This window comes from Triticum aestivum, chromosome 5B (assembly GCF_018294505.1).
Source record: "Triticum aestivum cultivar Chinese Spring chromosome 5B, IWGSC CS RefSeq v2.1, whole genome shotgun sequence".
Classification (NCBI taxonomy): Eukaryota; Viridiplantae; Streptophyta; class Magnoliopsida; order Poales; family Poaceae; genus Triticum; species Triticum aestivum.
In genome coordinates this window covers 663,360,049-663,388,043 of record NC_057807.1, presented here as the reverse complement: position 1 = coordinate 663,388,043, position 27,995 = coordinate 663,360,049, and the positions used below count along the sequence as shown (strand labels likewise).

The 27,995-nt window shown below is 45.8% G+C and overlaps 2 pseudogenes; both read left to right on the top strand.

The window, feature by feature from the left end:
- Positions 1 to 839: 839 nt before the first annotated feature.
- On the top strand, positions 840 to 27,678 carry LOC123115207 (receptor-like protein EIX2; annotated as a pseudogene).
- LOC123118166 (uncharacterized) lies at positions 1,898 to 2,036 on the top strand (annotated as a pseudogene).
- Positions 27,679 to 27,995: the final 317 nt, after the last annotated feature.

Below are 27,995 nucleotides of genomic sequence, written 5' to 3'. Positions count from 1 at the left end.
GAACGGAGGGAGTACTTATCTTTTTGAGATTTGGAGTATGGTGTGAGTTGATGTACATGCACTGTTGGGACATCTTTTGCTAGGTCTATATGTCAACTGCACTTGAAACTCAAAAGGTGAATGTTATCATAGGAAATTTTAGACCGCCAGGTTAGGATGGCCAGGATTACCTGTACAGTAAAAGTCTTTCTAGGGGTAGTAAAAACAGTAAAAAAATCGTTTAAAAAACGAAACGGATCGAATGTGAGCTTTTGAGGATCAGCCATGAAGGAAGGAGACTGAATACTGACGCTCGTCGCTGGTTAAGCTTTGCTTCGTCTCTTGAGCCTGGTTAAGCATGCTTCATCTCTTGAATACTGAAGCTCATCCCCTGACACGAAAGCCGTATGTTCTGACAACATCGTGAATCAATAAAAACATCATGTTGTACTTTCTAACTTAGAGGAGCTGAGCTCTACGGTTCAACATGGACGTGAGATTTACCCAAATCTACTGCGTGACATGCAGCGCAGCAACAGCGTGTCGATGTCCTGATGTGAACTTCCTGTCGCTTTACGATTTTGGTGATTCGCTATCATTCTGTTGTGGAATTTCATGCACTAAGATTTGGTGGTTGTGCACTCCCATGATCCACTAATCAAAGTGAAGTAAAGACACACATTGGTCACTAAACTTTATTGACGGGAAACAGGCATTGTCACTACACGCTGAGTGGATATAGCACCTGTTGACTTGACTTTGATGAGTGGAACGAATGGAAGGTCCTTAAAATGGGACGTCTCCGGGGCAACTAGGAGCCACAACTAGACAACGGAACCATACACACAAGGGCACCCAAAATGTCCAGGAGAGAACGGCTGATCCAAGCGACGGTGACCCTAATAGTCCTAGCGACGTGGTTCATCCGGAGCTCGTCGGCCATAGTCGTGCCTGCGCTGCCGCCACCACAACCACACACAACGAACATCACATGCATCCCCCGCGAGCGGGATGCGCTTCTCGCCTTCAAGGCCGGCCTCACCGACCCGAGCAACTTGTTAGAATATAAACTGTATAGGGATAGGAAAGTGGTTTAACTTGTATCCCTATCTATCTCTTCATCTCTCCCGTATCTCCTGTAACCTCTCGAGAGGATCATGATCGATCTCTCTCTCTCAAACTTGTACATCAAGGCTTCGGCCATATATATACATTGCGGCCCGAGACAAAGGGTTCTACGCTTCCTCATATGGTCATTAGAGCCCTTCCTCTCGTACGTCTAGCCCTCGAGAAGGAATCCATCTAGTTGATCGGAAAAAGAGAGGAACCGAGATCGAGAAGAGAGGTAACCATGTCAGGTACCACGCCGTCCACCGCTGCTGCCACCATGCCCTCATCCACCATGAGCGCTCTGTCCACTTTATCCACACCCTCCACCTTTGCCTCATCTTCCACCTCCAGCAGCTCGCCCTCTCTCGGTCCGCCTCCATCAGAGAAGCTTACGAGGACGAACTTTCTCCTCTGGAAGGCTGTTGTGCTACCTCAGATCAAAGGAGCACAGATGGAGCACTTCCTCGACGCCACAAGTCCGGCGCCCCCTGCCACCATCACCATCAACAACAATGGGACGGAAGAGCAGGTCTTCAACTACGCCAGATCGATCTGGTTTGCGCAGCAGCAACAGGTACAAGGGTACCTCATGGGGTCTCTGTCTCGAGAGGTCCTTGCCCAAGTAGCGATGCTCCAGACGCCGGCCGAGGTATGGAACTCCATCCATGCCATGTTTGCTGCGCAAACACAAGCCCAGATGATCAACACGAGGATGGCGCTCACCAATCTGCAGAAAGGTAATCTAACCATGGCAGAATATCTTGGGAAAATTAAAACCCTTACAGATGAAGTTGCCTGCGCCGGTGCACCGCTCGGAGACGCCGAGATCATCTCCCATGTCATCGCCGGCCTCGACATCGACTACAACCCTGTGATCTCGGCCTTGGCGGTGCGGGTCGAACCTGTTACGGTTCAGGAGCTGTATAGCCAGCTCCTGAGCTTCGACGCCCGCCTCAGCATACTTCAAGGAGGAAATCTGCGCCAGTCCTCTGTCAACGTCGCTTCCCGCGGACGTGGTCGTGGGCGTGGACAGCAGTGGCGCGAAAGCGGAAACAGCAGCGGTGGTGACCGCGGCAACAACAGCTACAACGGCGGCTACAACGGCGGCTACAACAACAACAACCGTCGGCCTAGATGCAGCTGTGCAAGAAACCGGGCCATGAAGTCATTGACTGCTGGCACCGGTATGATGAGGACTTCGTGCCTGATACAAAGCACGTCGCTGCAGCCATGCGGGAGCACAGCGGAGCTGATGGTGACACGGTCTGGTACACTGATTCTGGAGCTACGGACCATCTCACGAACGAGCTAGAGAAGCTTGCCCTCCGAGAGAGGTATCACGGCAAAGATCAAATTCACACCGCAAGCGGTGGAGGTATGGACATCTCTCACATTGGTCAATCTTCTATTAATTCCCCTAGCCTTAAACGTGATATTATCCTTAAAGATGTCCTTCATGTTCCTCAAGCCGATAAAAATCTAGCTTCCATATCTCGTTTAACCTCCGACAATAATGTTTTCTTTGAAACTCATCATACCTATTTTTTCATAAAGGATCGGGCAACGAAGGAGCTCATCCATCACGGTAGATGCATTGGAGGATTATATCCCATCACATCAAGAGTCTTTGATCGAAAGTGTCATCGTCAAGTTTATTCTGCCATCAAGCCCTCCTTAGCCAAATGGCACCAAAGATTAGGTCATCCTTCTCCAAATATAGTCAAGCAAGTAGTCAATAAAGGCAATCTTTCATTATCACGTAGTCCCGAAAGTGAGTCAGTTTGTGAAGCTTGTCAATGTGCAAAGAGTCACTAACTTCCTTATCCCTTGTCAAATAGTGTGTCTCATGCTCCTTTAGAGCTTATTTTCAGTGATGTATGGGGTCATGCAAGAGATTCTTTTGGTCGAAAGAAATACTATGTCAGTTTTATTGATGATTATAGCAAATTCACATGGATATATTTGCTTAAGTTCAAATCTGAAGTCTTTTCTGTTTTCCAAGAATTCCAAAAACTTGTTGAAAGACAATTTGATAGAAAGATCCTTGCAGTCCAAAGTGACTAGGGAGGAGAATATGAGAAACTCAACTCTTTCTTCCGTAGCGTTGGCATTATTCATCATGTCTCTTGTCCTCATGCACATCAACAAAACGGTTCAGCCGAACGCAAACACCATCATATTGTGGAAGTTGGTTTGTCTCTTTTAGCTCATGCATCAATGCCACTTAAATATTGGGATGAGGCCTTTATCACGGCTACTTATCTTATCAATCGTTTGCCTAGTCGAGTCATTGGCAACACTACTCCTTTGGAACGTTTGTTTCATCAAAAACCAGACTATAGCTCTCTCAAAAATTTTGGGTGTGCTTGCTACCCAAATTTGCGTCCCTACAATACCCATAAACTTGAGTTTCGGTCCACACAATGAGTGTTTCTCGGCTATAGTAATCTTCATAAAGGATACAAATGTCTAGAAATCTCATCAGGTCGTATCTATATTTCTCGTGATGTCATTTTTGATGAAACATTATTTCCATTTGCTAAACTTCATCCTAATGTGGGAGCTCTTTTGTGTGCTGACATCTCACTTCTTTCCGATCCTCTATCTTCTCTTGATCACGGGGGTGAATTAATTAGAACTGATCATGTGGAAAATTCCATGGAAAATTTTGAATCTAATGTTGATTGTGCAGCCACAGGACATGATTTTATGTGTGTAGATGCAGCTAAAACAGGATCAGGCGCCAGATCCCAGGAAGATTCACCTGGCGCTGCAGCTACGCGATCCGAGGCTGATCCGCGCCGCAGTCTGACGGGTGCGGGATCCCAGGCGGATCGCCTCGTGTCTCCCGTGACGGCCGGTCAGGTGGCCGACAGCCATCCAGGCGCGGAGCCAACCAACGCCTCTGGTTCGGTGGCCGACAGCCCGCCAGGCGCGGAGCCCACTAGCCCGCACAGCAGCGCCTCGCCCCGTGCCACGAGTCCTGATGCTACTGGCAAGGGGGAGAGTGTGTCTGCCTCTGTACCAGACGGATTTTTTGTGCCGAACGGATCTTCTGTGGCTAGTTCTGCAGAAACTTCAGTTCCTCTCCGTCATACACGATCTCATTCAGGTATTGTTAAGGAGAAGAAATATATGGATGGTACAATCAGGTATGATAAACTTAAGCGTGCGTTTCTCACAAGTACCGTTGAACCAACAAATTTGCATGATGCTCTTGCACACAAGGATTGGAAGAAGGCTATGGATGTTGAATATGATGCACTTATTCAAAACAAAACTTGGCGGTTAGTTCCACCAAAGAGGGATGCTAATGTGAGCTGATGGAAGTATAGACAGATACAAAGCCAGACTAGTTGCAAAAGGTTTTAAGCAAAGGTTTGGTATAGATTATGAGGATACCTTTAGTCCCGTTATTAAATCAGCTACTATTCGACTTGTATTGTCTATTGCTATTTCCAGAGATTGGAGCCTACGACAGCTAGACGTTCAGAACGCGTTTCTTCATGGTGTTCTTGAGGAAGAAGTGTTCATGCGGCAGCCACCAGGATATGAAAACAAGAACACACCACATTATGTCTGTAAGTTGGAAAAAACATTGTATGGGTTAAAACAGGCCCCAAGAGCTTGGTACTCAAGGCTAAGTACACAGTTGCAAAAGCTTGGGTTTACACCATCAAAGGCAGATACCTCATTATTCTTTTATCATAAGAACAATGTTACTATATTTGTTCTTGTTTATGTTGATGATATAATTGTTGCCAGTTCCAGCTCAGATGCTACAACTTGTCTGCTTAAGGATTTAAAGCTGGAGTTTGCTCTTAAAGACTTGGGAGATCTACATTACTTTCTTGGAATTGAGGTCAAGAAGGTAAAGGATGGCATACTTCTTACACAAGAGAAATATACCACTGACATTCTCAGAATGGTAGGTATGGAAAAGTGTAAGCCAGTCAGTACACCTATCTCTACTTCAGAAAAACTTACTGTTGAAAGTGGAGAAGCACTTGGGTCAGATGATGCAACAAACTATAGAAGTGTTGTAGGTGCATTGCAGTACTTGACTCTTACACGTCCTGATATTTCATAATCTGTTAACAAAGTATGTCAATATTTGCATGCTCCTACTACTATTCATTGGACAGCAGTCAAAAGGATATTGAGGTATCTCAAGTTTACAGAGGGACTTGGTCTTCAGATTGTCAAGTCTTCATCTATGCTTGTGTCAGCTTACTCTGATGCAGATTGGGCAGGGTGTGCTGATGATAGAAGGTCAACAGGTGGTTTTGCTGTGTTTCTGGGAACAAACCTTGTGTCATGGAGTGCAAGAAAACATGCAACAGTCTCACGGTCAAGCACTAAGGCTGAGTATAAAGTTTTGGTTAATGCAACAGCTGAAGTGATGTGGATTCAGACATTTCTACATGAACTTGGAATTAAAGTTCCACAGGCTGCAAGATTATGGTGTGATAACATTGGTGCAACCTATCTTTCAGCTAATCCTGGTTTTCATGCACGGACAAAACATATTGAAGTTGATTTTCACTTTGCCAGAGAAAGAGTGACACGCAAACTGCTTGATATAAGGTTTATTCCAACAGGTGATCAACTTGCTGATGGATTCACAAAGCCTCTGGCAATGAGGAGGTTAGATGATTTCAAGTACAATCTCAACCTTGGCAAATAGGGTTTAGATTGTGGGGGGACGTTAGAATATAAAGTGTATAGGGATAGGAAAGTGGTTTAACTTGTATCCCTATCTATCTCTTCATCTCTCCCGTATCTCCTGTAACCTCTCGAGAGGATCACGATCTCTCTCTCTCTCTCAAACTTGTACATCAAGGCTTCGGCCATATATATACATTGCGGCCCGAGACAAAGTTGAAGGAAATATGCCCTAGAGGCAATAATAAAGTTATTATTTATTTCCTTATATCATGATAAATGTCTATTGTTCATGCTAGAATTGTATTAACCGGAGACATGATACATGTGTGAATACATAGACAATCATATAGTCACTAGTATGCCTCTACTTGACTAGCTCATTAATCAAAGATGGTTATGTTTCCTAACCATATACATGTGTTGTCATTTGATTAATGGGATCACATCATTAGGAGAATGATGTGTTTGACATGACCCATTCCGTTAGCCTAGCAATTGATCGTTTAGTATGTTGCTATTGCTTTCTTCATAACTTATACATGTTCCTGTAACTATGAGATTATGCAACTCCCGTTTACCGGAGGAACACTTTGGGTGCTACCAAACGTCACAACGTAACTGGGTGATTATAAAGGAGTACTACAGGTGTCTCCAAAGGTACATGTTGGGTTGGCGTATTTCGAGATTAGGTTTTGTCACTCCGATTATCGGAGAGGTATCTCTGGGCCCTCTCGGTAATGCACATCACTATAAGCCTTGCAAGCAATTTAGCTAATGAGTTAGTTATGGAATGATGCAGTACATAACGAGTAAAGATATTTGCCGGTAATGAGATTGAACTAGGTATTGGATACCGACGATCGAATCTCGGGCAAGTAACATACCGATGACAAAGGGAACAACGTATGTTGTGATGCGGTTTGACCGATAAAGATCTTTGTAGAATATGTACGAGCCAATATGAGCATCCAGGTTCCGCTATTGGTTATTGACCGAGAATAGTTCTAGGTCATGTCTACATAGTTCTCGAACCCGTAGGGTCCGCACGCTTAAAGTTACGATGACAGTTTTATTATGAGTTTATAAGTTTTGATGTACCGAAGATTGTTCGGAGTCCCGGATGTGATCACGGACATGACGAGGAGTCTCGAAATGGTCGAGACATAAAGATTGATATATTGGAAGCCTATGTTTGGACATCGGAAGTGTTCCGGGTGAAATCGACATTTTACCGGAGTACTGGGAGGTTACCGGAACCCCCCGGTGACCTAATGGGCCTTAGTGGTCCTAGTGGAGGAAGAGGAGAAGGGGACAATGTTGGAAATATGCCCTAGAGGCAATAATAAAAGGGTTATTATTATATTTCCTTGTTCATGATAATTGTCTTTTATTCATGCTATAACTGTATTATCCGAAAATCGTAATACACGTGTGAATACATAGACCATAACATGTCCCTAGTGAGCCTCTAGTTGACTAGCTCGTTGGTCGACAGATAGTCATGGTTTCTGACTATGGACATTAGATGTCATTGACAATGGGATCACATCATTAGGAGAATGATGTGATGGACGAGACCCAATCCTAAGCATAGCACAAGATCGTATAGTTCGTTTTGCTAGAGCTTTTCCAATGTCAAGTATCTCTTCCTTAGACCATGAGATCGTGTAACTCCCGGATACCGTAAGAGTGCTTTGGGTGTACCAAACGTCACAACGTAACTGGGTGACTATAAAGGTGCACTATAGGTATCTCCGAAAGTGTCTGTTGGGTTGACACGGATCGAGACTGGGATTTGTCACTCCGTATGACGGAGAGGTATCTCTGGGCCCACTCGGTAATGCATCATCACAATGAGCTCAAAGTGACCAAGTGTTTGGTCATGGGATCATGCATTACGGTACGAGTAAAGTGACTTGCCGGTAACGAGACTGAACGAGGTATTGGGATACCGACGATCGAGTCTCGGGCATGTAACGTACCGAATGACAAAGGGAATTGTATACGGGGTTGTTCTAATCCTCGACATCGTGGTTCATCCGATGAGATCATCGAGGAGCATGTGGGAGCCAACATGGGTATCCAGATCCCGCTGTTGGTTATTGCCCGAGAGCCGTCTCGGTCATGACTACGTGTCTCCCGAACCCGTAGGGTCTACACACTTAAGGTTCGGTGACGCTAGGGTTGTATGAATATGAGTATGCAGTATACCGAATGTTGTTCGGAGTCCCGGATGAGATCCCGGACGTCACGAGGAGTTTCGGAATGGTCCGGAGGTAAAGAATTATATATAGGAAGTGGTATTTCGGCCATCGGGAAAGTTTCGGGGTCACCCGGTATTGTACCGGGACCACCGGAAGGGTCCCGGGGGTCCACCGGGTGGGGCCACCCATCTCGGAGGGCCCCATGGGCTGAAGTGGGAGGGGAGCCAGCCCATAGTGGGCTGGTGCGCCCCCCTAGGCCCACCCCCTGCGCCTAGGGTTGAAACCCTAGGGTGGGGGGGGGGGGCGCACCACATGCCTTGGGGGGCACTCCTCCCCCCTTGGCCGTCGCCCCCTTGGGAGATTGAATCTCCCAGGGCCGGCGCCCTCCCTGGGGGCCTATATAAAGGGAGGGGGGAGAGGGGCAGCCGCACCCTGAAGTCCTGGCGCCCCCTCCCCCTGCTACACCTCTTCCTCCTCCGTCACGTGCTTGGCGAAGCCCTGCCGGAGTGCTGCTGTTCCACCACCACCACGCCGTTGTGCTGCTGCTGGAGCCATCATCATCAACCTCTCCTTCCCCCTTGCTGGATCAAGAAGGAGGAGACGTCACACGCTCCGTACGTGTGTTGAACGCGGAGGTGCCGTCCGTTCGGCGCTAGGATCTCCGGTGATCTGAATCACGGCGAGTACGACTCCATCATCACCGCTCCCTCTAACGCTTCCGTACGCGATCTACAAGTGGTATGTAGATGCAAACTCACTCCCTTGACTCGTTGCTTAGATGAACTCATAGATGGATCTTGGTGAAACCGTAGGAAAATTTTTAATTTTCTGCAACGTTCCCCAACAGTGGCATCATGAGCTAGGTCTATGCGTAGTTCTCTATTGCACGAGTAGAACACAATTTTGTTGTGGGCGTAGATCTTGTCAACTTGCTTGCCGCTACTAGTCTTATCTTGCTTCAGCGGTATTGTGGGATGAAGCGGCCCGGACCAACCTTACACGTACGCTTACGTGAGACCGGTTCCACCGACTAACATGCACTAGTTGCATAAGGTGGCTGGCGGGTGTCTGTCTCTCCCACTTTAGTTGGAGCGGATTCGATGAAAAGGGTCCTTATGAAGGGTAAATAGAAGTTGACAAAATCACGTTGTGGTTATTCGTAGGTAAGAAAACGTTCTTGCTAGAACCCAATTGCAGCCACGTAAAAGATGCAACAACAATTAGAGGACGTCTAACTTGTTTTTGCAGCAATTGTCATGTGATGTGATATGGCCAGAAGTTGTGATGAATGATGAATGATATATTGTGATGTATGAGATCATGTTCTTGTAATAGGAATCACGACTTGCATGTCGATGAGTATGACAACCGGCAGGAGCCATAGGAGTTGTCTTTATTTTTGTATGACCTGCGTGTCATTGAAGAACGCCATGTAAACTACTTTACTTTATTGCTAAACGCGTTAGTCATAGAAGTAGAAGTAGTCGTTGGCGTGACAACTTCATGAAGACACGATGATGGAGATCATGATGATGGAGATCATGGTGTCATGCCGGTGACAAGATGATCATGGAGCCCCGAAGATGAAGATCAAAGGAGCTATATGATATTGGCCATATCATGTCACCACTTTATATAATTGCATGTGATGTTTATTATGTTTTATGCATCTTGTTTACTTAGAACGACGGTAGTAAATAAGATGATCCCTTGCAACAATTTCAAGAAGTGTTCTCCCCTAACTGTGCACCGTTGCTAAAGTTCGTCGTTTCGAAGCACCACGTGATGATCGGGTGTGATAGATCCTTACGTTCACATACAACGGGTGTAAGACAGTTTTACACATGCAAAACACTTAGGGTTAACTTGACGAGCCTAGCATGTACAGACATGGCCTCGGAACACGGAGACCGAAAGGTCGAACACGAGTCGTATGGAAGATACGATCAACATGAGAATGTTCACCGACGATGACTAGTCCGTCTCACGTGATGATCGGACACGGCCTAGTCAACTCGGATCGTGTAACACTTAGATGACTAAGGGGATGTCAAATCTGAGTGGGAGTTCATTAAATAATTTGATTGGATGAACTTAATTATCATGAACTTAGTCTAAAATCTTTGCAAAATATGTCTTGTAGATCAAATGGCCAACGCTCATGTCAACATGAACTTCAACGCGTTCCTAGAGAAAACCAAGCTGAAAGATGATGGCAGCAACTATACGGACTGGGTCCGGAACCTTAGGATCATCCTCATAGCTGCCAAGAAAGCATATGTCCTTGAAGCACCGTTAGGTGACCCACCTGCTCTCCCAGCACTGCAAGACGATTTGAACGTTTGGCAGACACGTGCTGATGATTACTCCCTCGTTCAGTGCGGCATGCTTTACAGCTTAGAACCGGGGCTCCAAAAGCGTTTTGAGCAACACGGAGCATATGAGATGTTCGAGGAGCTGAAACTAGTTTTCCAAGCTCATGCCCGGGTCGAGAGATATGAAGTCTCCGACAAGTTCTATAGTTGTAAGATGGAGGAAAACAGTTCTGTCAGTGAGCATATACTCAAAATGTCTGGGTTGCACAGCCGCCTGTCCCAGCTGGACATTAACCTCCCGGATGAGGCGGTCATTGACAGAATCCTTCAGTCGCTCCCACCAAGCTACAAGAGCTTTGTGATGAACTATAATATGCAGGGGATGGTGAAGACCATTCCTGAAGTATTTTCAATGCTGAAGTCGGCAGAGGTTGAAATCAAGAAAGAACATCAAGTGTTGATGGTCAATAAGACCACTAAGTTCAAGAAGGGCAAGGGTAAGAAGAACTTCAAGAAGGACGGCAAAGATGTTGCCGCGCCCGGTAAGCCAGTTGCCGGGAAGAAGTCAAAGAATGGACCCAAGCCTGAGACTGAGTGCTTTTATTGCAAGGGGAAGGGTCACTGGAAGCGGAACTGCCCCAAATACTTAGCGGATAAGAAGGCCGGCAACACTAAAGGTATATTTGATATACATGTAATTGATGTGTACCTTACCAGTACTCGTAGTAACTCCTGGGTATTTGATACCGGTGCCGTTGCTCATATTTGTAACTCACAGCAGGAGCTGCGGAATAAGCGGAGACTGGCGAAGGACGAGGTGACGATGCGCGTCGGGAATGGTTCCAAGGTCGATGTGATCGCCGTCGGCACGCTACCTCTACATTTACCTACGGGATTAGTTATAAACCTTAATAATTGTTATTTGGTGCCAAGTTTGAGCATGAACATTGTATCTGGATCTCGTTTGATACGAGATGGCTACTCATTTAAATCCGAGAATAATGGTTGTTCTATTTATATGAGAGATATGTTTTATGGTCATGCCCCTATGGTCAATGGTTTATTCTTAATGAATCTCGAGCGTAATGTTACACATATTCATAGCGTGAATACCAAAAGATGTAAAGTTGATAACGATAGTCCCACATACTTGTGGCACTGCCGCCTTGGTCACATTGGTGTCAAGCGCATGAAGAAGCTCCATGCTGATGGACTTTTGGAGTCTCTCGATTATGAATCATTTGACACATGCGAACCATGCCTCATGGGCAAGATGACCAAGACTCCGTTCTCCGGAACAATGGAGCGAGCAACCAACTTGTTGGAAATCATACATACCGATGTGTGCGGTCCAATGAGCGTTGAGGCTCGCGGAGGATATCGTTATGTTCTCACTCTCACTGATGACTTGAGTAGATATGGGTATGTCTACTTGATGAAACACAAGTCTGAGACCTTTGAAAAGTTCAAGGAATTTCAGAATGAGGTAGAGAATCAACGTGACCGAAAGATAAAATTCTTACGATCGGATCGTGGAGGAGAATATTTAAGTCACGAATTTGGTACACACTTAAGAAAATGTGGAATCGTTTCACAACTCACGCCGCCTGGAACACCTCAGCGTAACGGTGTGTCCGAACGTCGTAATCGCACTCTATTGGATATGGTGCGGTCTATGATGTCTCTTACCGATTTACCGCTATCATTTTGGGGATACGCTCTAGAGACAGCTACATTCACTTTAAATAGGGCACCGTCTAAATCCGTTGAGACGACACCGTATGAATTATGGTTTGGGAAGAAACCTAAGCTGTCGTTTCTAAAAGTTTGGGGATGCGATGCTTATGTCAAGAAACTTCAACCTGAAAAGCTCGAACCCAAGTCGGAAAAATGCGTCTTCATAGGATACCCTAAGGAAACCATTGGGTATACCTTCTACTTAAGATCCGAGGGCAAGATCTTTGTTGCCAAGAACGGATCCTTTCTGGAAAAAGAGTTTCTCTCGAAAGAACTAAGTGGGAGGAAAGTAGAACTCGATGAAGTACTACCTCTTGAACGGGATAGTAGTGCAGCTCAGGAAAATGTTCCTGTGATGCCTACACCAACTGAAGAGGAAAATAATGATGATGATCAAGGTACTTCTGATCAAGTTACTACTGAACTTCGTAGGTCCACAAGGACACGTTCCGCACCAGAGTGGTACGGCAACCCTGTCCTGGAAATCATGTTGTTAGACAACGGTGAACCTTCGAACTATGAAGAAGCGATGGCGGGCCCAGATTCCAACAAATGGCTTGAAGCCATGAAATCCGAGATAGAATCCATGTATGAAAACAAAGTATGGACTTTGACTGACTTGCCCGATGATCGGCGAGCGATAGAAAACAAATGGATCTTTAAGAAGAAGACGGACGCGGATGGTAATGTCACCATCTATAAAGCTCGACTTGTCGCTAAGGGTTATCGGCAAGTTCAAGGGATTGACTACGATGAGACTTTCTCTCCCGTAGCGAAGCTTAAGTCCGTCCGAATCATGTTAGCAATTGCCGCATACTATGATTATGAGATATGGCAGATGGACGTCAAAACGGCATTCCTTAACGGGCATCTTAAGGAAGAACTGTATATGATGCAGCCGGAAGGTTTTGTCGATCCTAAGAACGCTGACAAAGTATGCAAGCTCCAGCGATCCATTTATGGGCTGGTGCAAGCATCTCGGAGTTGGAACATTCGCTTTGATGAGATGATCAAAGCGTTTGGGTTTATGCAGACTTATGGAGAAGCCTGCGTTTACAAGAAAGTGAGTGGGAGCTCTGTAGCATTTCTCATATTATATGTAGATGACATACTTTTGATGGGAAATAATATAGAATTCTTGGACAGTATTAAGGCCTACTTGAATAAGTGTTTTTCAATGAAGGATCTTGGAGAAGCTGCTTACATATTAGGCATCAAGATCTATAGGGATAGATCGAGACGCCTCATAGGTCTTTCACAAAGCACATACCTTGATAAGATTTTGAAGAAGTTCAAAATGGATCAGTCCAAGAAAGGGTTCTTGCCTGTACTGCAAGGTGTGAGATTGAGCTCGGCTCAATGCCCGACCACGGCAAAAGATAAAGAAGAGATGAGCGTCATCCCCTATGCCTCAGCCATAGGATCTATTATGTATGCCATGCTGTGTACCAGACCTGATGTAAACCTTGCCGTAAGTTTGGTAGGAAGGTACCAAAGTAATCCCGGCAAGGAACACTGGACAGCGGTCAAGAATATCCTGAAGTACCTGAAAAGGACAAAGGACATGTTTCTCGTTTATGGAGGTGACGAAGAGCTCGTCGTAAAGGGTTACGTCGACGCTAGCTTCGACACAGATCTGGATGACTCTAAGTCACAAACCGGATACGTGTATATGTTGAATGGTGGAGCAGTAAGCTGGTGCAGCTGCAAGCAGAGCGTCGTGGCGGGATCTACATGTGAAGCGGAGTACATGGCAGCCTCGGAGGCAGCGCATGAAGCTATTTGGGTGAAGGAGTTCATCACCGACCTAGGAGTCATACCCAATGCGTCGGGGCCGATCAAACTCTTCTGTGACAACACTGGAGCTATTGCCCTTGCCAAGGAGCCCAGGTTTCACAAGAAGACCAGGCACATCAAGCGTCGTTTCAACTCCATCCGCGAAAATGTTCAAGATGGAGACATAGATATTTGCAAAGTACATACGGATCTGAATGTCGCAGATCCGTTGACTAAACCTCTCTCGCGAGCAAAACATGATCAACACCAGAACTCTATGGGTGTTCGATTCATCACAATGTAACTAGATTATTGACTCTAGTGCAAGTGGGAGACTGTTGGAAATATGCCCTAGAGGCAATAATAAAAGGGTTATTATTATATTTCCTTGTTCATGATAATTGTCTTTTATTCATGCTATAACTGTATTATCCGGAAATCGTAATACACGTGTGAATACATAGACCATAACATGTCCCTAGTGAGCCTCTAGTTGACTAGCTCGTTGGTCGACAGATAGTCATGGTTTCTGACTATGGACATTAGATGTCATTGACAACGGGATCACATCATTAGGAGAATGATGTGATGGACGAGACCCAATCCTAAGCATAGCACAAGATCGTGTAGTTCGTTTTGCTAGAGCTTTTCCAATGTCAAGTATCTCTTCCTTAGACCATGAGATCGTGTAACTCCCGGATACCGTAAGAGTGCTTTGGGTGTACCAAACGTCACAACGTAACTGGGTGACTATAAAGGTGCACTACAGGTATCTCCGAAAGTGTCTGTTGGGTTGACACGGATCGAGACTGGGATTTGTCACTCCGTATGACGGAGAGGTATCTCTGGGCCCACTCGGTAATGCATCATCACAATGAGCTCAAAGTGACCAAGTGTTTGGTCACGGGATCATGCATTACGGTACGAGTAAAGTGACTTGCCGGTAACGAGACTGAACGAGGTATTGGGATACCGACGATCGAGTCTCGGGCATGTAACGTACCGAATGACAAAGGGAATTGTATACGGGGTTGTTCTAATCCTCGACATCGTGGTTCATCCGATGAGATCATCGAGGAGCATGTGGGAGCCAACATGGGTATCCAGATCCCGCTGTTGGTTATTGCCCGAGAGCCGTCTCGGTCATGACTACGTGTCTCCCGAACCCGTAGGGTCTACACACTTAAGGTTCGGTGACGCTAGGGTTGTATGAATATGAGTATGCAGTATACCGAATGTTGTTCGGAGTCCCGGATGAGATCCCGGACGTCACGAGGAGTTTCGGAATGGTCCGGAGGTAAAGAATTATATATAGGAAGTGGTATTTCGGCCATCGGGAAAGTTTCGGGGTCACCCGGTATTGTACCGGGACCACCGGAAGGGTCCCGGGGGTCCACCGGGTGGGGCCACCCATCCCGGAGGGCCCCATGGGCTGAAGTGGGAGGGGAGCCAGCCCATAGTGGGCTGGTGCGCCCCCTAGGCCCACCCCCTGCGCCTAGGGTTGAAACCCTAGGGTGGGGGGGGGCGCACCACATGCCTTGGGGGGCACTCCTCCCCCCTTGGCCGCCGCCCCCTTGGGAGATTGAATCTCCCAGGGCCGGCACCCCCCCGGGGGCCTATATAAAGGGAGGGGGGAGAGGGGCAGCCGCACCCTGAAGTCCTGGCGCCCCCTCCCCCTGCTACACCTCTTCCTCCTCCGTCACGTGCTTGGCGAAGCCCTGCCGGAGTGCTGCTGTTCCACCACCACCACGCCGTTGTGCTGCTGCTGGAGCCATCATCATCAACCTCTCCTTCTCCCTTGCTGGATCAAGAAGGAGGAGACATCACACGCTCCATACGTGTGTTGAACGCGGAGGTGCCGTCTGTCGGCACTAGGATCTCCGGTGATCTGAATCACGGCGAGTACGACTCCATCATCACCGCTCCCTCTAACGCTTCCGTACGCGATCTACAAGTGGTATGTAGATGCAAACTCACTCCCTTGACTCGTTGCTTAGATGAACTCATAGATGGATCTTGGTGAAACCGTAGGAAAATTTTTAATTTTCTGCAACGTTCCCCAACAGACAAGGGGCAGCCGCGCGCCCCTCCCCCTCATGTCCGAATAGGACAAGGAAGGGGGGCGGCGCCCCCCCTTTCCTTTCCCCCCTCTCCTCCTCCCCCCCAAGTCCTAGTCCAACTAGGGAAGGGGGGAGTCCTACTCCCGGTGGGAGTAGGACTCCTCCGGCACACCTCCTCCTAGGGCCGGTCGCACCCCCCTTGCTCCTTTATATACGGGGGCATGAGGGCACCCTAGACACACAAGTTGATCTACAGATCGTTCCTTAGCCGTGTGCGGTGCCCCCCTCCACCATATTCCACCTTAGTCATATTGTCGCAGAGTTTAGGGGAAGCCCTGCATCGGTAGAGCATCATCATCGTCACCACGTCGTCGTGCTGACGGAACTCATCCCCGACACTTTGCTGGATCGGAGTCCGGGGATCGTCATCGAGCTGAACGTGTGCTGAACTCGGAGGTGCCATACGTTCGGTACTTGGATCAGTCGGATTGTGAAGACGTACGACTACATCAACCGCGTTGTCATAATGCTTCCGCTTACGGTCTACGAGGGTACATGGACAACACTCTCCCCTCTCGTTGCTATGCCATCACCATGATCTTGCGTGTGCGTAGGATTTTTTTTTGAAATTACTACATTCCCCAACAGTGGTATCTGAGCCAGGTTTTATGCGTAGATGTCATATGCACGAGTAGAACACAAGTGAGTTGTGGGCGATACAAGTCATACTGCTTACCAGCATGTCATACTTTGGTTCGGCGGTATTGTGAGATGAAGCGGCCCGGACCGACATTACGCGTACGCTTACGCGAGACTGGTTTCACTGTTACGAGCACTCGTGCTTAAAGGTGGCTGGCGGGTGTCTGTCTCTCTCACTTTAGCTGAATCGAGTGTGGCTACGCCCGGTCCTTGCGAAGGATAAAACAGCACTAACTTGACGAACTATCGTTGTGGTTTTGATGCGTAGGTAAGAACGGTTCTTGCTAAGCCCGTAGCAGCCACGTAAAACATGCAACAACAAAGTAGAGGACGTGTAACTTGTTTTTGCAGGGCATGTTGTGATGTGATATGGTCAAGACGTGATGCTATATTTTATTGTATGAGATGATCATGTTTTGTAACCGAAGTTATCGGCAACTGGCAGGAGCCATATGGTTGTCGCTTTCTCGTATGAAATGCAAATGCCCTGTAATTGCTTTACTTTATCACTAAGCGGTAGCGATAGTCGTAGAAGCAATAGATGGCATAAACGACAACGATGCTACGATGGAGATCAAGGTGTCGCGCCGGTGACGATGGTGATCACGATGGTGCTTCGGAGATGGAGATCACAAGCACAAGATGATGATGGCCATATCATATCACTTATATTGATTCCATGTGATGTTTATCCTTTATGCATCTTATCTTTCTTTGATTGACGGTAGCATTTTAAGATGATCTCTCACTAAAAATTATCAAGAAGTGTTCTCCCTGAGTATGCACCATTGCCAAAGTTCGTCGTGCCCAGACACCACGTGATGATCGGGTGTGATAAGCTCTACGTCCATCTACAACGGGTGCAAGCCAGTTTTGCACACGCAGAATACTTAGGTTAAACTTGACGAGCCTAGCATATGCAGATATGGCCTCGAAACACGGAGACCGAAAGGTCGAGCGTGAATCATATAGTAGATATGATCAACATAGTGATGTTCACCATTGAAAACTACTCCATCTCACGTGATGATCGGTTATTGTTTAGTTGATTTGGATCACGTGATCACTTAGATGACTCGAGAGATGTCTGTCTAAGTGGGAGTTCTAAAGTAATATGATTAATTGAACTTAAATTTATCATGAACTTAGTACCTGATAGTATTTTGCTTGTCTATGTTTGTTGTAGATAGATGGCTCGTGCTGTTGTTCCGTTGAATTTTAATGCGTTCCTTGAGAAAGCAAAGTTGAAAGATGATGGTAGCAATTACACGGACTGGGTCCGTAACCTGAGGATTATCCTCATTGCTGCACAGAAGAATTACATCCTGGAAGCACCGCTGGGTGCCAGGCCTGCTGCTGATGCAACTGACGACGTTAAGAACGTCTGGCAGAGCAAAGCTGATGACTACTCGATAGTTCAATGTGCCATGCTTTACGGCTTAGAACCGGGTCTTCAACGACGTTTTGAACGTCATGGAGCATATGAGATGTTCCAGGAGTTGAAGTTAATATTTCAAGCAAATGCCCGGATTGAGAGATATGAAGTCTCCAATAAGTTCTACAGCTGCAAGATGGAGGAGAATAGTTCTGTCAGTGAGCATATACTCAAAATGTCTGGGTATAATAATCACTTAATTCAACTGGGAGTTAATCTCCGGATGATAGCGTCATTGACAGAATTCTCCAATCACTACCACCAAGCTACAAGAGCTTCGTGATGAACTATAATATGCAAGGGATGAACAAGACAATTCCCAAGCTCTTCGCAATGCTAAAAGCTGCGGAGGTAGAAATCAAGAAGGAGCATCAAGTGTTGATGGTCAACAAGACCACTAGTTTCAAGAAAAAGGGCAAAGGGAAGAAGAAGGGGAACTTCAAGAAGAACAGCAAGCAAGTTGCTGCTCAAGAGAAGAAACCCAAGTCTGGACCTAAGCCTGAAACTGAGTGCTTCTACTGCAAGCAACTGGACACTGGATGCGGAACTGCCCCAAGTATTTGGCGGATAAGAAGGATGGCAAGGTGAACAAAGGTATATGTGATATACATGTTATTGATGTGTACCTTAACTAGAGCTCGCAGTAGCACCTGGGTATTTGATACTGTTCTGTTGCTAATATTTGCAACTCGAAACAGGGACTACGGAATAAGCGAGCACTGGCCAAGGACGAGGTGATGATGCGCGTGGGAAACGGTTCCAAAATCGATGTGATCGCGGTCGGCACGCTACCTCTACATCTACCTTCGGGATTAGTTTTAGAACTGAATAATTGTTATTAGGTGCCAGCGTTGAGCATGAACATTATATCTGGATCTTCTTTGATGCGAGACGGTTATTCATTTAAATCAGAGAATAATGGTTGTTCTATTTATATGAATAATATCTTTTATGGTCGTGCACCCTTGAAGAGTGGTCTATTTTTATTGAAACTCGATAGTAGTGATACACATATTCATAATGTCGAAGCCAAAAGATGCAGAGTTGATAATGATAGTGCAACTTATTTGTGGCACTGCCGTTTAGGTCATATTGGTGTAAAGCGCATGAAGAAACTCCATACTGATGGACTTTTGGAATCACTTGATTATGAGTCACTTGGTACTTGCGAACCGTGCCTCATGGGCAAGATGACTAAAACACCGTTCTCCGGTACAATGGAGAGAGCAACAGATTTGTTGGAAATCATACATACAGATGTATGTGGTCCGATGAATGTTGAAGCTCGTGGCGGATATCGTTATTTTCCCACCTTCACAGATGATTTAAGCAGATATGGGTATATCTACTTAATGAAACACAAGTCTGAAACATTTGAAAAGTTCAAGTAATTTCAGAGTGAAGTGGAAAATCATCGTAACAAGAAAATAAAGTTTCTACGATCTGATCGTGGAGGAGAATATTTGAGTTACGAGTTTGGTTTACATTTGAAACAATGCGGAATAGTTTCGCAACTCACGCCACCTGGAACACCACAAAGAAATGGTGTGTCCGAATGTCGTAATCATACTTTACTAGATATGGTGCGATCTATGATGTCTCTTACTGATTTACCGCTATCGTTCTGGGGTTATGCTTTAGAGACGGCCGCATTCACGTTGAATAGGGCACCATCAAAATCCGTTGAGACGACGCCTTATGAACTGTGGTTTGGCAAGAAACCAAAGTTGTCATTTCTTAAAGTTTGGGGCTGCGATGCTTATGTGAAGAAACTTCAACCAGATAAGCTCGAACCTAAATCGGAGAAATGTGTCTTCATAGGATACCCAAAGGAGACAGTTGGGTACACCTTCTATCACAGATCCGAAGGCAAGACATTCATTGCTAAGAATGGATCCTTTCTAGAGAAGGAGTTTCTCTCAAAAGAAGTGAATGGGAGGAAAGTAGAACTTGATGAGGTAACTATACCTGCTCCCTTATTGGAAAGTAGTTCATCACAGAAATTGGTTTCTGTGACACCTACACCAATTAGTGAGGAAGCTAATGATATTGATCATGAAACTTCAGAACAAGTTTCTACTGAACCTCGTAGGTCTACCAGAGTAAGATCCGCACCAGAGTGGTACAGTAATCATATTCTGGAAGTCATGTTTCTTGACCATGATGAACCTACGAACTATGAGGAAGCAATGATGAGCCAAGATTCCGCAAAATGGCTAGAGGCCATGAAATCTGAGATGGGATCCATGTATGAAAACAAAGTATGGACTTTGGTTGACTTGACCGATGATCGGCAAGCCATTGAGAATAAATGGATCTTTAAGAAGAAGACTGACGCTGATGGTAATGTAACTGTCTACAAAGCTCGACTTGTCGCAAAAGGGTTTTCGACAAGTTCAAGGTGTTGACTACAATGAGATTTTCTCAACTGTAGCGATGCTTAAGTCTGTCCGAATCATGTTAGCAATTGCCACATTTTATGAAATCTGGCAAATGAATGTCAAAACTGCATTCCTTAATGGTTTTCTTAACAAAGAGTTGTATATGATGCAACCAGAAGGTTTTGTCAATCCTAAAGGTACTAACAAAATGTGCAAGCTCCAGCGATCCATGTATGGACTGGTGCAAGCATCTCAGAGTTGGAATATACGCTTTGATAAGTTGATCAAAGCATATAGTATTATACAGACTTGCGGTGAAGCCTGTATTTACAAGAAAGTGAGTGGGAGCTCTATAGCATTTCTGATACTATATGTAGATGACATATTGTTGATCAGAAATGATATAGAATTTCTAGATAGCATAAAGGGATACTTGAATAAAAGTTTTTAAATGAAACACCTCGGTGAAGCTGCTTACACATTGAGCATCAAGATCTATATAGATAGATCAAGACGCTTGATAAGATTTTTTCAATGAGTACATACCTTGATAAATTTTTGAAATAGTTCAAAATAGAACAATCAAAGAAGGAGTTCTTGCCTTTGATGCAAAGCTATGAAGTTGAGTAAGACTCAAGACCCGATCATGGCAGAAAATAAGAAAGAGAATGAAAAGTCATTCCCTATGCCTCAGTCATAGGTTCTATAAAGTATGCTATGCTGTGAACCAGACCTATTGTATACCTTGCTCTGAGTTTGACAAAGGAATACAATTTTGATCTAAGAGTAGATCACTGGACAACGGTCAAGAATATCCTTAGTGAGGACTAAGGAGATGTTTCTCGATTATGGAGGTGATAAAAGAGCCCGTCGTAAAAAGTTACAACGATGCAAGCTTTTACACCAATCCAGATGACTCTAAGTCTCAATCTGGATACATATTGAAAGTGGGAGCAATTAGCTAGAGTAGCTCCGTGCAGAGCATTGTGGACATAGAATATTTGCAAAATACATACGGCTCTGAATATGACAGACCCGTTGACTAAACTTCTCTCACAAGCAAAACATGATCATACCTTAGTACTCTTTGGGTGTTAATCACATAGCGATGTGAACAAACCCTTTGGGTGTTGATCACATGATGATGTGAACTATGGGTATTAATCACATACATATGTGAATATTGGTGTTAAATCGCATGGCGATGTGAACTAGATTATTGACTCTAGTGCAAGTGGGAGACTGAAGGAAATATGCCCTAGAGGCAATAATAAAGTTATTATTTATTTCCTTATATCATGATAAATTTTTATTATTCATGCTAGAATTGTATTAACCGGAAACATGATACATGTGTGAATACATAGACAAACATATAGTCACTAGTATGCCTCTACTTGACTAGCTCATTAATGAAAGATGGTTATGTTTCCTAACCATAGACATGTGTTGTCATTTGATAATAGGATCACATCATTAGGAGAATGATTTGATTGACATGAACCATTCCGTTAGCCTAGCAATTGATCGTTTAGTATGTTGCTATTGCTTTCTTCATGACTTATACATGTTCCTGTAACTATGAGATTATGCAACTCCCGTTTACCGGAGGAACACTTTGGGTGCTACCAAACGTCACAACGTAACTGGGTGATTATAAAGGAGTACTACAGGTGTCTCCAAAGGTACATGTTGGGTTGGCGTATTTCGAGATTAGGTTTTGTCACTCCGATTGTCGGAGAGGTATCTCTGGGCCCTCTCGGTAATGCACATCACTATAAGCCTTGCAAGCAATGTAGCTAATGAGTTAGTTACGGCATGATGCATTACATAACGAGTAAAGAGACTTGCCGGTAACGAGATTGAACTAGGTATTGGATACCGACGATCGAATCTCGGGCAAGTAACATACCGATGACAAAGGGAACAACGTTTGTTGTTATGCGGTTTGACCGATAAAGACCTTCGTAGAATATGTAGGAGCCAATATGAGCATCCAGGTTCCGCTATTGGTTATTGACCGAGAATAGTTCTAGGTCATCTCTACATAGTTCTCGAACCCGTAGGATCCGCACGCTTAAAGTTACGATGACAGTTTTATTATGAGTTTATAAGTTTTGATGTACTGAAGATTGTTCGGAGTCCCGGATGTGATCACGGACATGACGAGGAGTCTCAACATGGTCGATACATAAAGATTGATAGATTGGAAGCCTATGTTTGGACATTGGAAGTGTTCCGGGTGAAATTGGCATTTTACCGGAGTACCGGGAGGTTACCGGAACCCCCCGGTGACCTAATGGGCCTTAGTGGGCCTAGTGGAGGAAGAGGAAAAGGGGACAAGGGGCAGCCGCGCGCCCCTCCCCCCCAAGTCCGAATAGGACAAGGAAGGGGGGCGGCACCCCCCCCCCTTTCCTTTCCCCCCTCTCCTCCTTCCCCCCAAGTCCTAGTCCAACTAGGGAAGGGGGGGAGTCCTACTCCCGGTGGGAGTAGGACTCCTCCGGCGCACCTCCTCCTAGGGCCGGCCGCACCCCCCCCCTTGCTCCTTTATATACGGGGGCAGGGGGCACCCTAGACACACAAGTTGATCTACGGATCGTTCCTTAGCCGTGTGTGGTGCCCCCCTCCACCATATTCCACCTCAGTCATATCGTCGCAGAGTTTAGGCGAAGCCCTGCGTCGGTAGAGCATCATCATCGTCACCACGCCGTCGTGCTAACGGAACTCATCCCCAACACTTTGCTGGATCGGAGTCCGGGGATCGTCTTCGAGCTGAACGTGTGCTGAACTTGGAGGTGCCGTACGTTCGGTACTTGGATCGGTCGGATCGTGATGACGTACGACTACATCAACCACGTTGTCATAACACTTCCGCTTACGGTCTACGAGGGTACGTGGACAACACTCTCCCCTCTCGTTGGTATGCCATCACCATGATCTTGCGTGTGCATAGGAATTTTTTTTGAAATTACTACGTTCCCAACAAAAGGGTTCTACGCTTCCTCATACAACTACCTTTCGTCATGGCGGGTCGAGGAGGACTGCTGCTGGTGGACGGGTGTCGAGTGCAGCTACCGGATCGGTTACGTTGTCGGCCTCCATGTCAACAGCGATACCGACTTGTATGATGAAATCATGCCCGGAGCCATCGGAGGTCAGATAAGCTCCTCCTTACTCACTCTACGACATCTCAAGCACCTGGACCTCTCGTACAACAATTTCAGTGGTAGTCCCATCCCGGAGTTCATCGGGGGTCTTAGGAGCCTTAAACATCTCGCCCTCACCAGCTCATCTTTCGGTGGGCGAATCCTTCCCCACCTCGGGAACCTATCCAATCTGGTCAGCCTTGACCTCTCAATTCAGTTACGTGGTTTTTGCTCGCCTGATCTCAGATGGTTGTCACGCCCGCAGAAGCTACAATATCTCGACATGTCTGAGGTGGACCTCAGCGCTAACGTTGACTGGACTCATGTTGTCAACATGCTCCCCTCCCTGATAACCCTTTGAACTAGCTGCTTGTGGGCTCCAAAACATTATGCCACTGCCGTTGCACTCCAACCTCACATCACTAGATACACTCGACCTCGAGTCCAACTCATTTAACTCATCCTTTGGAGACAACTACTTGGTTTGGGATCTACCTATGCTCACAGGCCTTGATCTGAGTAACTGTGGAATCCAGGGTTCTATACCTGGCGAAGTGGGAAACTTGACCTCTATACAATTATTGAGCCTTAGCACAAACAACTTCTCCGGCATGGTGCCATCGACCTTCAAGAAACTAAAGAAACTACAACTGCTCCAATTATCAGAGAACTTCATTAGTGGGGACACAGAAGACCTATTTCATAGATTGCCAACAAATGAGTTACAAGAGTTGTATGGACTGTAACAATCTGAGAGGGAGCCTTCCATATCGGCTAGAGCAATTTAGCAGCTTGCTCATACTTCAACTCGATAATAATAAACTACCCGAAGAGATACCCGTTGGTATACATGAACTCACAAATTTGGAGGAATTATGGTTAGACTCAAACAACCTACATGGTACAATTACTGCAGACCATTTCATAAACATGACCAGTATAAAAGTTCTATGGATCTCCAACGATCCGTTAACTATAGTGGTTGACAGAAAAAGGAACACTTTATTGAAATTAACTTCAGCGAGTTTTAGTTCTTGCATCCTAGGCCCCCAGTTTCCTGCATGGATTAGCCAACCAACGATCACCTATCTTGATATTTCAAACACCTGTATACATGATTCCATACCTGATGAGTTCTGGATCTCTATGTACCATGCTGAACAGTTGCATTTGTCTAGAAATCGGATTTTCGGCTGGCTTCCCGCATTTTTTCGGTTTCGTGGAACCAAATAAATTGTTTTGGATATTAGTTTTAATCATCTTGCTAGACCAATTCCAACACTACCAAAGAACCTAGTCTACTTGGACCTGTCAGGGAACAATCTATTGGGCACAGTGCCATTGCATATTGGCACTCCAAAGCTACAAATACTCATGCTTTTCAAAAAATCCTTTTCTGGGACCATTCCATGCTCCATGTTTGAGTTGCAGGAATTAAATTTCTAGACCAGAACCTACTAAATGGGACAATGCCCAATTGCCCTCCTGCACCCAAATTTTCAAGTATTACTTGTTGGGGAACGTAGTAATTTCAAAAAAAATCCTGCGCACACGGAAGATCATGATGTTGAATAGCAACGAGAGGGGGGAGTGTTGTCCACGTACCCTCGTAGACCGTAAGCGGAAGCGTTAGCACAACGCGGTTGATGTAGTTGTACGTCTTCACGATCCGACCGATCCAAGTACCGAACGTACGGCACCTTCAAGTTCAGCACATGTTCAGCTCGATGACATCCCGTGAACTCTGATCCAGCAGAGCTTCACGGGAGAGTTTCGTCAGCACGACGGCATGATGACGGTGATGATGTTGCTACCAACGCAGGGCTTCGCCTAAGCACGACTACGATATGACCGAGGTGGAATATGGTGGAGGGGGGCACCGTACACGGCTGGGAGAGATCAACAGATCAACTTGTGTGCCTAGAGGTGCCCCCTGCCCCCGTATATAAAGGAGTGGAGGAGGGGGGAGGGCCGGCCCTCCTATGGCGCGCCCTGGAGGAGTCCTACTTCCACCAGGAGTAGGATCCCCCTCCCCCGCCCCCCCTTCCAAGTAGTAGTAGTAGGAGTCAAGAAAAGGGAAAAGAGAAGAGAAGGAAGGAGGAGGCGCAGCCCCTCCCCCTAGTCCAATTCGGACTAGGCCTTGGGGGGCGCGCAACCTCCCCTCTCTTTTTCCCCTAAAGCCCAATAAGGCCCATATACTCCCCGGCGAATTCCCGTAACTCTCCGGTACTCTGATAAATACCTGAATCACTCGGAACCTTTCCGATGTCCGAATATAGTCGTCCAATATATCGATCTTTACGTCTCGACCATTTCGAGACTCCTCGTCATGTCCCCGATCTCATCCGGGACTCCGAACTACCTTTGGTATATTTAAACACATAACTCATAATATAAATCGTCACCGAACGTTAAGCGTGTGGACCCTACAGGTTCGAGAACTATGTAGACATGATCGAGACACATCTCCGGTCAATAACCAATAGCGGAACCTGGATGCTCATATTGGCTCCCACATATTCTATGAAGATCTTTATCGGTCAAAACGCATAACAACATACATTGTTCCCTTTGTCATCGGTATGTTACTTGCCCGAGATTCGATCGTCGGTATCTCAATACCTAGTTCAATCTCGTTATCGGCAAGTCTCTTTACTCGTTATGTAATGCATCATCCCGCAACATTGCTTGCAAGGCTTATAGTGATGTGCATTACCGAGAGGGCCCAGAGATACCTCTCCGACAATTGGAGTGACAAATCCTAATCTCAAAATACGCCAACTCAATAAGTACCTTCGGAGACACCTGTAGAGCACCTTTATAATCACCCAGTTACGTTGTGACGTTTGGTAGTACACAAAGTGTTCCTCCGGTAAACGGGAGTTGCATAATCTCATAGCCATAGGAACATGTATAAGTCATGGAGAAAGCAATAGCAACATACTAAACAATCAAGTGCTAAGTTAATGAAATGGGTCAAGTCAATCACATCATTCTCCTAATGATGTGATCCCGTTAATCAAATGACAACTCATGTCTATGGTTAGAAAACCTAACCATCTTTGATTAACGAGCTAGTCAAGTAGAGGCATACTAGTGATCTATGTTTGTCTATGTATTCACACATGTATTATGTTTTCGGTTAATACAATTCTAGCATGAATAATAAACATTTATCATGAAATAAGGAAATAAATAATAACTTATTATTGCCTCTAGGGCATATTTCCTTCATTACTATGCTTAACTTGAACAACAACAATCTTTCATGAGAATTGCCAACCTTTCTTCGGAGGTTTAAAGAGCTAAAATTCCTTGATCTCGCATGCAATAAATTTACTGGGCGTTTACCAACATGGATTTGGTCAAAGATACCATCCTTAGCATTTCTGAGGCTGCGGTCAAGCATGCTCACTGGTGGCATCCCTGTTGAACTCACCAAGATGAAGGGGCTTCAATATTTAGACATTGCAAACAACAACATCTCAGGAAAGATACCACTATCACTTGGGAATCTCATAGCTATGGCTCATACTCCCAATCAGCAAGGCGCACTTTTCAAAACTGTCAACTTTGTTGTGGCCGTCTCCATCTACAAGAACCCGCATGCTTATACCGATAGTCTATGGGTGGTCACAAAAGGCCAGCAACTTGAATACACGACAGGAATCATGTACATGGTAAACATGATTTCTCTTGCAACAATTTAACAGGGCAGATTCCTCATGAAATCGGCATGCTCAACGCATTGAAAAACTTGAACTTGTCTTGGAATCATCTCAGCGGCATAATCCCTCAAACGATTGGTGAGCTATGGGCAGTGGAATCTTTGGATCTCTCGCATAATAAGCTCTCTCGTGAAATCCCTACAAGTCTTGTGGATCTAACAGTACTGGCACACTTGAACCTGTCATATAACAATCTGACATGAACCATACCATTTGGAAATCAGTTAAGAACTCTGGACGACCAGCCATCCATCTACATTGGTAACCCAGGTCTATGTGGCCCACCCGTCTCAAGGAACTTTTCACGAACTGAAACCACTACACTGGCTCTTGAAGATGAGCATGAGGGCATGGGCGATGCATTGTCATTATACCTCGGTATTGTCACGGGGTTTGTAGCAGGTCTCTGGATTGTGTTCTGTGGCTTCTCTGCATTGTAGCAGGTCTCCGGCACCATGACAGCAGCCACCGAAGAAAAGAATGATGGATCACCTCCTCACCCGAGCGCGATGCAGCTCCATCGCTGATATGCAGCTTTGCGGACCTCCAAGGTGGCTCACCAAAAGTGAAGCCCTTACCGTTGAACGAATCAGACCGGGGCAACACCCCGGACACGCCATCGAACTCCAGATCTGGCACCCCACCGTGACTAAGACGTCGCAGAAGAAAACCATACCTGTCATCCACGAACCACGAACCCAGCACATGTTCCGTCTTTCAGATGTCGTCGATGAAGACCACAATCTGGATCCGCTCC